The 12,397-nt window shown below is 41.4% G+C and overlaps 1 pseudogene; it reads right to left on the reverse strand.

Annotated features, from left to right (window-relative positions):
- Positions 1 to 2,492: 2,492 nt before the first annotated feature.
- Positions 2,493 to 12,397, reverse strand: part of LOC138143976 (E3 SUMO-protein ligase KIAA1586-like) — a 12,552-nt pseudogene continuing 2,647 nt past the window's right edge.

The raw sequence follows: 12,397 nt of genomic DNA on the forward strand, positions 1-12,397 counted from the left end.
GGTACAGTCAAAGAGTCTCAGGACAGGATAATGAAACTCAGCAGCTTAGAAGTATGCAGAAATCTACCCCCATAAAAGCAAGGATATAAACATGGCAATGGAATCAAAGAAACTGAATTACTCTTAGCCGATAAGAGATGCTAAGAAATACTTTGAAGTTGAGTAGAACTTGCTTTTATTAAAGAACAGACTGAAACAACTTTCAAAGCAGAAAAACAGCTGTGATCACCATTTATTGATGGGTTGGGGGTTTGGGGGGAGGGTGTTTTTGGTGTGGTTTTGTTGTTGTTGTTGTTGTTTTTTTGCACAGAACATTGTGCTTGGGGCTGCTGGAGTGGAGAAGATAAGGCAGAATGGTTTCTTGACATTCTAGAGCTCACGTTGAGTAGGGGGTAGTGGCAGGAATGCTAATAAACAGGGTTCAATAGCAGAAGGAGCAGTGGGCTGAGGGAGGGGGGAGGATCTAGGAATCCCACTCAGAGACTTAGCTGTGTGACCACAGGCAAGTCACTTAACCTCTCTGAGTCTTCGTTTCCTCTGTAAAATGGAGCTTATGATAAATATAATCCTTAGCACATAGGGTTATTGTGAGGCTCAAAAGAGATAATATTCATAAAGCTCAGTCAATGAGAGTAGCCTCTTAACGTGTACCAGGCATTGTGCTAAATACTACATACAATACGGACAAGACCAGAAAGTGTTTTGTAAACTTTACTTTGGAAATGCCAGCTATTATTAATTAGTGTGATTTCTACTCCATCAACTGGTTCCTTTGTGTTGCTTGGCGATAGAATCGATCTTTAGAAGCAGGTTAGAACCAGGATAGAAATCATTCCCAACAAATCTCAGTGCTCTCTACAAATTTACCTCCTTGCATTAATTTGGCTCTTGAGTTCACCCTGTTCATTTCAGGTTACAGACCCCTTGATTAGAGTTACAAGACTTTAGACAAATCTATTTTTCCTACCCCTTGGTGGGTCCATGCCATCCTTGGCCAAGAGTTTCATTATGGTACAGTGGAGAGAGTGCTGAACTGAGAGGCCCCAAGCTTCAATCTTGGCTTGTCAATTAACTGTTCATGGGGCCTCCTCTATAAAATGAGAAGTGTCAGACTGGATCGCCTCTCAGGTCCCTGCCAGTTCTAGGTCTCTGTTAAGGTCCTATGTGTTAAATCACTTTCTAGAAATCAAAATCCCATTGGCATCTACAGAGCCACTTATGGAAGAAAGGTCAACTTCTGTTCCTAAAATTCCCTGGGTTTCACTTCACAGTCAATGCTTCCAAGGATAGAGGCTATTCCCCAGGTTAGGAAGAAAGGAGGCAGAGCAGGGAACTCTGGTCACTGAGTCAAATGAGCTCGAATTCAGAGCTGGCTCCCTCTGCAGGGTCTCATTTGGAAAGCACTGATAAGGATGGTTCTCTTGATGACATTCCATTCTGGACCTCTCTGAGCAAAGTTAAGTTGGATTCTGATTATACTTGGGTATAGTCCAAAGCCTCAATAAACCAAGCAGTCAGAGGAGGAAAAAAAAAGCATTAAGCCCTTTGTTTCTGATGTATTGAAGAAATCTGTTGATTTATTGAACTGTTTAATAGAATTCTTTGTAGGAAGGGGTGGGGGTGTAGATTTTGAGCTTGGCATGAATTTCTGGCTTCCTGCATAGTTAGACAGGACTTTACCAAAAGAACAGAATTATCCAAAGGCAAAGAAAAGCAGAACATCGAAATCATAGTAGCATTTATATAATGCTTTAGAGTTTAGCATCATACTTGAGCCTCACAATAATCCCTGGTACATTTTATAAGTGAAGAAACTGAGGCATACAAAGGTTAAGTGACTAGAAGATGGACACCATTGATTGGTGTCAGAGGTGGGATCTGAACCAAGGTCTTTATCACTCAAGGTCTAGCTCATTGTCCACTATACCACAAGGCTTCTCCCACTAATCTTCAATTCAGTAATTCAGAAGATTTATTAACTGCCTACCATGTGCCAGGCACTGTGCTAAGCTCTGGGTATATAAATAAGAAAAAGAAAGACAGTCTCTGACTCAAGGAGCTTTCAGTCTAATGGGAAACTAATTTACAAAAGCTAAATAGTGGTAGTGGAGATGACTGTGAGGGCATAACTGGCTCCTGTGGAGTTTTATCCAAGCAGAGCTGCTGATGGGAAATGGAGAGTTACCTGGAAAGTTCTGATATAAGCCCTTTATAAAGCAAGGCTTGAGGAGGATTTTGCTACTCCATCCTCCAGGCCTCCAATCAGAGGGGAGACACAACTGAGGGCCTTGAGAAGGTGTTAAGGATCAAACACTGAGTCAATCAGCATGGTGGTGAGATTTCAGGTGATCAGCATATCCTGGGGGAGGCAAGATGTTCCATGGAGTCGTGGAGAGCAGAGCTGCTGATGGGAAGCGGAGTTATAGAATCCCATCGGGACTGACATGCTGGACAAGGTTGTTTTTCTTCTGTTACCAGTTCTAATTGCCATAGACCCTCAAATCACTTATCTGCGACAGCTTTCCACTCATCTCAGGAAAGAAATGAACAACTTCTTTTCTTGTATGCCATTGACAGAACCTCTCTTTCCATTTCTATTATCAGAAGCAGAATGAATGACCACAGCTACATACTGATCATCTCTGTGACTGTCTTCTTCCAATCACGAAGAGACTGTCTGTCCATCTGATCCAAAACTCAGATCAATGGGAGCCCAAAAGTTGTACTAAAAAATCAGTGCTTTTCCTGATGTCTCAGACTCTAGAGGACTCCTGGATCCCCTCAAATCTGCCTCTACTCTTTTTAGATATGGCCAAACAATTTCTTGTTCTAAGCTTAACTTTTTTCCATCTAGCTACAGGACCATGGACAAGTAGCTTAATTTCTTTGAACCTCCATTTCCTCATCTGTGAAATGATGACAATAATCCTTGTATCTGTTTCACAGGGTTGAAATAAGCAAAGTATTTGATAAACCCTAGAGTGTTAGAGAAACGGGAATTGTAATTGTAGTGGTTATTTAGAGACAGCATAGCTTAATGCTGTACTTGAAATCAGGAAGACCGAATTTAGTCTCAGACACTTTTCTTAGCCTTGGCTTCCCCATCTGTAAAATGGGTATAATAACAGCATCTACCTCAGGGGTTACCTAAGGCTCAAATGAAATAATGGATGTAAAGTGCTTTGCGAATCTTAAGTGCTACATGAACAGTGGTGTGCTGGTAAATATCTAACAGCTAGTTCTCTAACAAACCCCAAACCACTGAGTGTGTGTGTGTGTGTGTGTGTGTGTGTGCCACATAAGTATGTTCTAAATTTCCCAGATATAAAGGACATGTAGCACACAGTTTCCAAACGAGTTTCTCCTAGAATGCTTTCTGTGATTTTTGCTGAATTCTTGTATCCACAGCTAAGCTGTGCTTGTCATTCCACCATGATCTGCTAAGAAATGGACTCTGCTCTTTCCCCATTTAAGCTTATCGTCATTAGATTTCATATGTGATCTGCTGTTAAATTATTTGTCATCCTCATAGAAATTATATTCATTAAACTGAAACCTCTTCCAGCATCACAACTACTGACTGTAACAGCAGTAATTATCTCGTGGGCCTTTTGTATGGTTACAGGGATTGGAACAGGGTTTGATTGACATTATTATCTCCAAAATCCTGAAAATCATTCAAATTCATTTCATGTTTGAAAAGTTCACTTAAATGATACATTTTTTATTTTTTCCAGATAGCTATGGTGAAGTTAGTTCTTTATGAGGCCAAGTAGAGGATTTTCATAAATCGGAATAATTGAAAATGTTTTCATTATGTTTCTGTCCTATAAAAGACATGCTTGTATGTTGGGTTATATTTTCTAGTAACATTGCTGGGAAGAGCATTCAGTTTATTGTTTTTATTAAATGGAATATCTTTAAACTTACCAGACTTATCACATCTTCACCTTGAGATTCATGCTTTCCAGTACCAGTCTTTAAATTCCCCCAAACTTTTATGGTATATTTCATTAATTTTTTTGTGTTCTGAATCTCAGTTGATATTGAGTGCAATGCAGTTAAAAGCAATGAAAATTCATGAAGAATGTCAATTGTTAAAGCAATGCCTTACAAGAAATGAATAAAGAGAAAAAAAAGAGAAATGCAGGATATTCACATCACATAGAAGTAGCGTGCTGCCCATCCCAGTCCCGGGACTTGACCAGTTTTAATGATTTCAAGTTCTTCAGCTACAGTTTCTAGTTCAGTTTGATTTTTATTATATATAGATGATAAATAGGATACATTTTATCCAAAGATATTTTAAAATGATTAACTTATTTTATTTCAAATATTTAATTGTCAAGTGGTGATTGCAACTAATAATTTAAACAATGCCAAGTGATGAATTTCGGAAAATTTCCAAACAACTTAGTAGCTACTCTAGACTTCCTTCCTACATTGTATTAACATCATCAGAACAAAATGCTATTAAGTTTGCTTTCAAATGTTCATCGTTAAAAGCACAATTATTTCAAATAGACAATAATGTGTTAAAATACATTCTGCCGTAGTTGATGCCAGTTCTTTTACAGCAACAAAGAACATTAATGGTGATGAAGCTGATCAAACTGCACGCTGAAGACAAATTGCTAGGGTGCTTTTCTTCCAGATTGGAGATGCCTTGTCAATTATGATACAGATTTTGGCATTCTCTGTTTTGTTGTTCGCTTGTTTTCAGTCATGTCCAACGCTCTGTGACCCCATTTGGGGTTTTCTTGGCAAAGATACTGGAGAGATTTGCCATTCCCTTCTCCAGTTCATTCTGCAGATGAGGAAACTGAGGCAAGCAGGGTGAAGTGACTTGCCCAGGGTCACCCAGCTAGGAAGTATCTGAGGCCAGATTTGAACTCAGGAAGAGTCTTCCTGACTCCAGGCCTGCTATCCACTGTCCCACTTGGCTGCCCTGCATACAGATATATACATCTCACAATGGGAAGGTCGGTGTAGCAGGATGGTAGTTTGTATGAAGGGGAGTAATTCATACTAAGCCTGCTTGGAAAGGTAGATTGGAACCAAGTTGTGAGAAACTTCAAATGCAAAACAGGGGAGTTTATTGGGTTCCCTGGGTCTCCCAAAGCTCCGTCCTAGGCTTTCTCATCTTTTCCCTCTATACTATTCGGTGATCGTATCCACTACCAACACATTCAGTTAAGATCTGCATGCTGAATGATGCCTAGATGTACATTTAATTAGCCCTAGATTCTCTCTGAGCTACAGTCCCACATCCCCAACAGCCTTTGGAACATCTTCAACTGGGCATGCTGTGGGTTCCGCGATCTGAGCATGTCCAAAAGACAAGCAATTAGCTTTCCTCCCAAGCCCTCCCCTATCCTCAACCTTTCTGTTATTGTGGAGGATGCCACCATCCTTCTGGGTACTCAAGCTCACAATGTCACCATCATCCTTGACTTCTCCCTCTTATTCCACATAGCCACATTATCTTTCTTCCTTTGAAAAACATGATGAATTTTCTTCAACAACTGGTCATTCAACAGATTCAAAATTTGGCTCCGATGATCCACAGGAATCTTTGTTCCTATCGTTATTTTCTGTCATTTCATCTTTTTTCACATTAAAAAAACTTAATAGATCACTTTCATTCTGGTATTTTAGGGAGCAGAATCTGAAACCTAAGTTGATATCATGTTAATAAAATTCACAATACCGCTTGAGGGTAAAAATTTCTGTAAATTATGTCTTTGTGTAATTTTTAAAATAACACATTTAAAACGAGCTCACCTTGGTTTGCAGTTTATGCCTCTAACTTTGACGAGACATGCTATTTCTTGCAAAATCCACCATCGGTTTTTATAATTCAATTGCTAACAATAATGTCACAAAATGAGACTATGAATAAATGCTTGATTACTGTGTGATTCTGCAAGGAAGCTGCTCGTGCTGCCTATGAACTGGTGCCATTAGGACATAAATATTGATTGATATTTGCAGTTATGTTGATGAGTCAGGTGACATTCAGCAGTGAGCTGAGCCACTTCTTGGTTGGATTGGATAATAATTTTCAAATACTGGAAGAATATTTCCACACTTTTTTGTGTGTTACTCAGTGTGACCCGACACACTTAAAAGTTTACTATTACTAGCATTTTCTCCATCTTTTTTTTAAGCTTAGAAAATCAACCAAAGAATAAATCAAGACCTGATTGTCCCATTTGTCAGTTTTAATGGTGTAAATACTCCTTCCGTGGCCTATTTCAGGCTACCAATGCGATTGCTGCTGAACCCAGAGTTGGGAAGAGAAGCACCCCACTGGATAGTACATCCACCACATAGACACAATAAACATAAATAACTCCAAGACCGTAAATAATAGTAAGATGTGGTGTAAAAAAACAAAACAAACCTAGGTAGTAATGAGTTTTGAGTATTAATTACTTTTGGTTTTAATAGAATTTAATTATAAGTTGATACAATTAATTTTAAAAATAATGGCTATATTTAACAACTGGCTTGAAAATTTTCTGAAAATATGGCAATCATCTCTTTTATATTAGGTATAAATGGGAGTTAGCGGTGGCATTAGAAAAGTTCCAGACCGAGGGATCACAGAGGAAGGTTTGGGGAGCTAACACAGACTCCAAGTTGGAAGGGCCCATCTGTACGGATGGTCCCCTCCTTTGTCACCCAGGGCCTTGGGCTTCTGATTGGGGGAATCCCCAGATGCATGATCATTCACTAAGCACTTAAATTCAGAGAAAGTGACTTGCTCACGGCTGGGATTTGAACCCAGGTCTGGGACCCTTCTCTGTGAACTTAACTTTTCAAACCCATTTAAAACAGGATTTTCCAAGGCACATATGAACAAGTCCTGGTTTCTCTCCATGGGCTCGATCTGTAGCTGGGACTCTTTTTCTGTTTTCCCTCCAGCAACATCGTTTTACTGTTGGTCTAGTTATGGACGAGCACAATCATTATAGAAATCATTCTGGCAACGTGGAGTGAACGTAAGAAAACCACAATACACTTTGGTCCACTGATCCCGATTCTTGGAGCATTTGCTAAGGAGGCTATTATTTGGAGGGGTGTGGGGTGCTACATTTGGAGTCAGAAGAGTTCTAAACTCCATCCTCACTTTCCACATGAAGAAGGCCCATCTCAGTAGAAGTGAAGTGACTTACCCAGGGTCACAGAGCCAGTAAGTACCTGAGGAAGCATTTGAACCTCATTCTTACTCAAGGTCCAGGGGTTAATGTATTATGCCATTCCAACTCTCAACACTAAGGCAGGTCCCCCATTTCTCTACATTTCTCATTCCTACCTCTACCACCCCTCTCCCATCCATCATCTGCTTCCCACAGCCACCACCCTTGCTCAGGCCCTCTTTCCTGGACCGTGGAGAATCCCTTTCTCAGTGTCCCTGTCTCCGGCCTCTCCCACTTCTCCCTTCTTCAGTCCATCCTTCACACGGCTGCCAGATATGGCTAAAGCACACGGCTGCCCACGTCACCTGCTACTCAGCACATGCCAGTGGTGCCTCCAGCATCGAGTACAGATGTGTCTGGCCTATCGTGTCCTTTTGGAGCTGGCTCCATGATACAGCTCGGATATACTGAATGCATAGAATACGATGAGTGGTCATTGCCTGCCATGTGCACAGAGCCTCCTTCCCACATGTGGGATCCTCCATTTCCCAGCCTCCCACCTCACCTTTAGAATATCTTGTTATTTTTGAGTCCTTTCAGTCGTGTCCAACTCTTCATGACCCCATTTGGGGTTTTCTTGGCAATGATATTAGTTTGCCATTTCCTTCTCTAGCTCCTTTTACAGATGAGGAAACAGAGGTAAACTGAGTGAAATGACTTGCCCAGGGTCACACAGCTAGTGAGTGTCTGAGGCCATATTTGAAGTCAGGAAGATGAGTCTTCCTGACTCTGGGCCTGGCTCTCTGTCCACTTCACTCTTTAGTCTCCTTCAAAACTCAGTTCAAGTACCACCTTCTAAATAAGGCCTTTCCTGAGCCCCTTAGCTGCTAATGCCTCCTCCCAAATTCCCTTATACCCCTTTTGCAGCTTTTGTATTTCCTTACTTATCTGCAGGTTTTTCCTGATAGATTATAACCTCCTTGGGAGCAGGGACTGTTCCTTTTAGTCTTACAATACTCAGTGCCCGGCACACAGTAGATACTTAATACATGCTTACTGGTTGAATCCTGAAAACCTGCCAGAACTTTTTTTCTTTCAGTAACAGAACCTCCGAAAGCCCAGCATCAACCTCTAAGATACACGTCAAAGAACTGTAATGGAAGTTATTTATACATGAAAATTAAAAAAACAACAACAGGCAACTTTTGGCATTCCAGTAGGGCCAGATTCAAATAGAAACAGGCTGCTAAACAATACAAGGCCACTAGGTGGTGCCATAGGGCATAGAGCACCAGCCCTAGAGTTAGGAAGTCTCTTCCTGAATTCAAATCCGGCCTCTGACATGTCCTAGCTGTGTGACCCTGGCCAAGTCACTTTACCCTGCTTGCCTCAGTTTCCTCATCTGTAAAATGAGCTGGAGAAGAAAATGGAAAAATCATTCTAGTATCTTCGCCAAGAAAACCCCAACTGGAGTCACGGAGAGTTGGACATGAAACAACTTAATGCCCCCAACCACCCACAAGGTATGCTGCTGGCAGCAGAATGATTTCGTTTTAAAATGTGATGCTATGTCTTATTGAAGTTTTATTTATCTTGTTAACTATTTCCCAATTACATTTGAATCTGGTTTTAGCCCCACTGTGATCTAATCCACTCGCAATCTGTCACACTGAATGTAGAGAATAAAAATGTATATAATAATATTTATATCGTAGATTTAGAATGATTGTAGGCAGCAAAGTTTGAGAATCTCCACTACATTCAGTAGCCAACCAGTGCACAGAAAAAGAAGAAAATACCAGAAAGCCCTGAGTGAAATCTCCAGTTCATTGACTTTGTGGAGGTTTTCAGCAGTTTCAAGTGAAATCTGAAGCCAATGTCAATAACCATTAAAAGGGAGCAAGGAATTGGCTGAGAGGGAGAAATTGACAATGCTTTCTATAACTAATGACTGATAATCAGCTATATGGAAATGCAATTGGTGCTAAAAAAACAAACCCTGGTTGAAAGGAGAAGCAAATTTGGTTCTAGAGGACACATGATGAAAACACGCCTCCTTCCTAGAGGTGGGGAACTACAGCTACCAAATGGTGTATTCACTGCTAGTCGAGTTGCCTGACTGGTTTTCTTGTTAAAAGGAAAGGTTTTGGGGTGAGGGAGGGGGGTGATAGCAGGTATATTTCTATTAAGAATATAAAAGTTGTGATCAAAAGAAATGTATAATTGAAAAAGAGGAGGGGCTGGTAGCCTGGTGAGGGCCAGGATGGCATGAACAAAAGTTAGAGAGGCATTGATGCCTGTACTGGGGATAGAGCCACTGGAGGACTAGAATTGCTTTTTTAAAAAAAACAAAGGTATGATTTGGTTTTTGTTCATTTGATTTTTAATAAATAACTGAGCTGGAAAAAATCTAGAGAAAGAAACAAAATGATCTGAAGGAACAGCTTCTCTGAAAATAAACCGAAACCAATCAGAATTATAGTCTGAAAATGAAAGGAACAGCCCTAGTGTGTATGATCACAAGCTCTGATCAAATGAGGTAAGAATTATAAAGCACCTAGCACATGGTAAGCACTACAGAAACATTATCTATTATAAGGTTGAGTGGGGTTTGTAAATGATGAACCCAACCTAGGAATCGGAAGCACCTGGGTGAACCAGATGCAAGCGGGGGAAGGGCTTTAGGTTCCTTGCCACATATTTTCTCCCTCTCCCCCCTCCCCTCTCTCCCCCTTCTCTTCCCCCTCCATGCTCCCACCTCAGAGCAGCACACATTGTTTGAAGGCAAGGCTGTGAGGACTAATTGTCAGCATATAGCATATACAGCTGAGATGAATTCCCCTACTCAGCTTCACAGGACTTGCTCATTAGCTTGACCCATGGTTAAAGGGCTAGAGACTGTAGTGAGGACCCATATCTAAAGCCCCAAGCCCTACTTCAAGGGAATTCCTTTTGTCACTTGCCCTTTCTCAGGTCCTGACCTTTGGAATTATGGTTATGGAGGCTAGTCCACCCTGCTTCCCACTGGCTTTAGGCTCAGCTCCTGCTTAGTCATTCCTTCTTTTCTATTATCTATTTTTTTGGAGGGGGGAAGGCAAAGCAATTGGGGTTAAGTGACTTGCCCAAGGTCATACAGCTTGTAAGTGTGTCAACTGTCTGAAGCTGGATTTGAACTCAGGTCTTCCTGACTCCAGGGCCAGTGCTCTATTCACTTTGCCACCTCGCTACCCCTGCCATCTCTTTTTGTCAGTCTGCAACATGAGTCCTGCTCCTGTGATGTTCTTTTCCTGTTCCAAATTAAAAGGAAGAACTTGTGGAACATGGAAGGAGATTAGACTTGGTTCCTTCCAAAGTCTGGTTTAGTTCCAAGATTTTATTCTATTCCATCTCATTCTAGTTTAAATCATTTTTCACTCTTTTTTCCTAGCATTTATGTAGTACTTTAAAGTTTGCAAAGTCATTTTACATTTAACTCATTTGATTCTTCCATCCCTATAAGGCAGGTTATTTCATATTTCACAGATAAAGAGACTGAGGCACAGAAATGACTCTGATTTCTTGAGTTATACAGCTAGTATCTGAGGCAGGATTCCAATTCCAACTAGGATCTTCTGGACTCCAATCCCTGCTCTCTATCTTTTGTACCATCTAGCAGTAATTCTCCTTGTTCTTTTTATCCCTCTTAGCATGCTGTGTCCCTAGTCCCTGTATTTTCCCATCTTGTAACATCTGCCTCATAATTCCTTAAAAGAATGTTTTTGCCCTTTATCCTGGGACGTTAGCCTCCAGGCTCAGCTGAATGTCCTGCTCTCTTCACAGCCCGGGTTCTTTTAGGTCCTTATCTAAGAATGGGGTTGACTGAATTAATCAATCACACCACCCCACTCAAAGTAAGTGACCAGGTGGGAAACCTTGATGCCATAACCAAGTGAGAACACATTATAGGCTTTAGGCCAAGTTTGGAAACCATCTTTGATTAATTGGATATCCTTGAAAGTCACTGGATGAGCTGCACTGATATGTGAGAAGTGTGTCTGGTTTGGTTGAGTTTTGTATAAAATAACAGACCAGTTTAGAACCCGGAGGTTCCATCACCTGGAAGGTTAGTGGGAGCCTCCAGTCAAACTCCTGAGAAGGAATCATTTAGTGTGGAGAGAACAGAAAGATCTCAGCCTTGATCTCAGTCTCTTCCCCACTACCCTTTGGACAGAGGGGGTCCTTGTGACCTCTGAAGGGTCCAGAGGCTTTGTGGCTTCCAGTTGGGGTCCCAGCACATCCCCAGAAAAGCTGATGGCAGCATCTGCACTGGCAACTAAGAACACACTGGACAGCATGAGGAAGGAACCCGGCAGAAGAGCTAGACAGTGCCTAAAGGAAACACACTGGGGACTCCAGCAGAAGCGCTGCCAGGAGCTTCCAGTTATCCCCTTGGCCACGTCCTCTAAACTTGTACTAGCGGACAGTGGGGCATAGACTTTTGGGGGGATTTTGGTACCAACTACAATACCACAATAAATAACCATTTTTAAAGATTAAAGTTTGGTTGATTAATTGATAATCAGGAGGTGGTATGTAAGGGAGTATACCAGTGGGGGCTCGTAAGCTGCAACATTAGAAAGAGACTAGCCATAAATACTGTGGATTACTCCTGGGGTGGGGTGGGGTGGGGTGGGGGGAGCAGCTGAACTCTGAGGCCCTGGCCTGCCAGTACCAGTAGTAATGCCAGTTCATTTTTGGAGAGAGAGTAGTTCCAGAGTATATATACTTAGTCCCAGACCAGCATTCTAAGTATATGTTTTCATGCCAAAAGCAACACCTTCCCTGGCTTCTACAGCTTTGAAAGTACTTGGAGCCTCACAGATTACATTCTGACCCATCTATCCTTAGCCTCCTATTTGGGGGCTAGAAATCATATTGAGTCTCAGTCTCTGATTGAGTGAATGATCAAGCCATAAGAGTAAAAGGGAACAGAGGAAATGTGTTTCATAACCACTTTTGTGGTTTCTTTTCCTCCAATCCAATAATCATTTATTAAGCACCTTCTATATGCAAGGCTCAGTGCTAGGTCCCAGGGATACAAAGTCAAAGCAAAAAGCAGAACCTGCTTTCAAGGAGCTTTTATTCTCCTGCAGAATACAGACAAATTATATATTGGATAATTTGAGGAGGGAGCTAACACTGCCAACTGAGAGGTTCAGAAATGGCCTTGAAGGAAGCCAGGATTTCCAAAAGGAGAGAAAGCATTCTAGGTC

Source organism: Petaurus breviceps, unplaced genomic scaffold, assembly GCF_028583685.1.
Source record: "Petaurus breviceps papuanus isolate PSGF00001 unplaced genomic scaffold, PetGlider_PUasm1.0 90681, whole genome shotgun sequence".
Taxonomy (NCBI): Eukaryota; Metazoa; Chordata; class Mammalia; order Diprotodontia; family Petauridae; genus Petaurus; species Petaurus breviceps.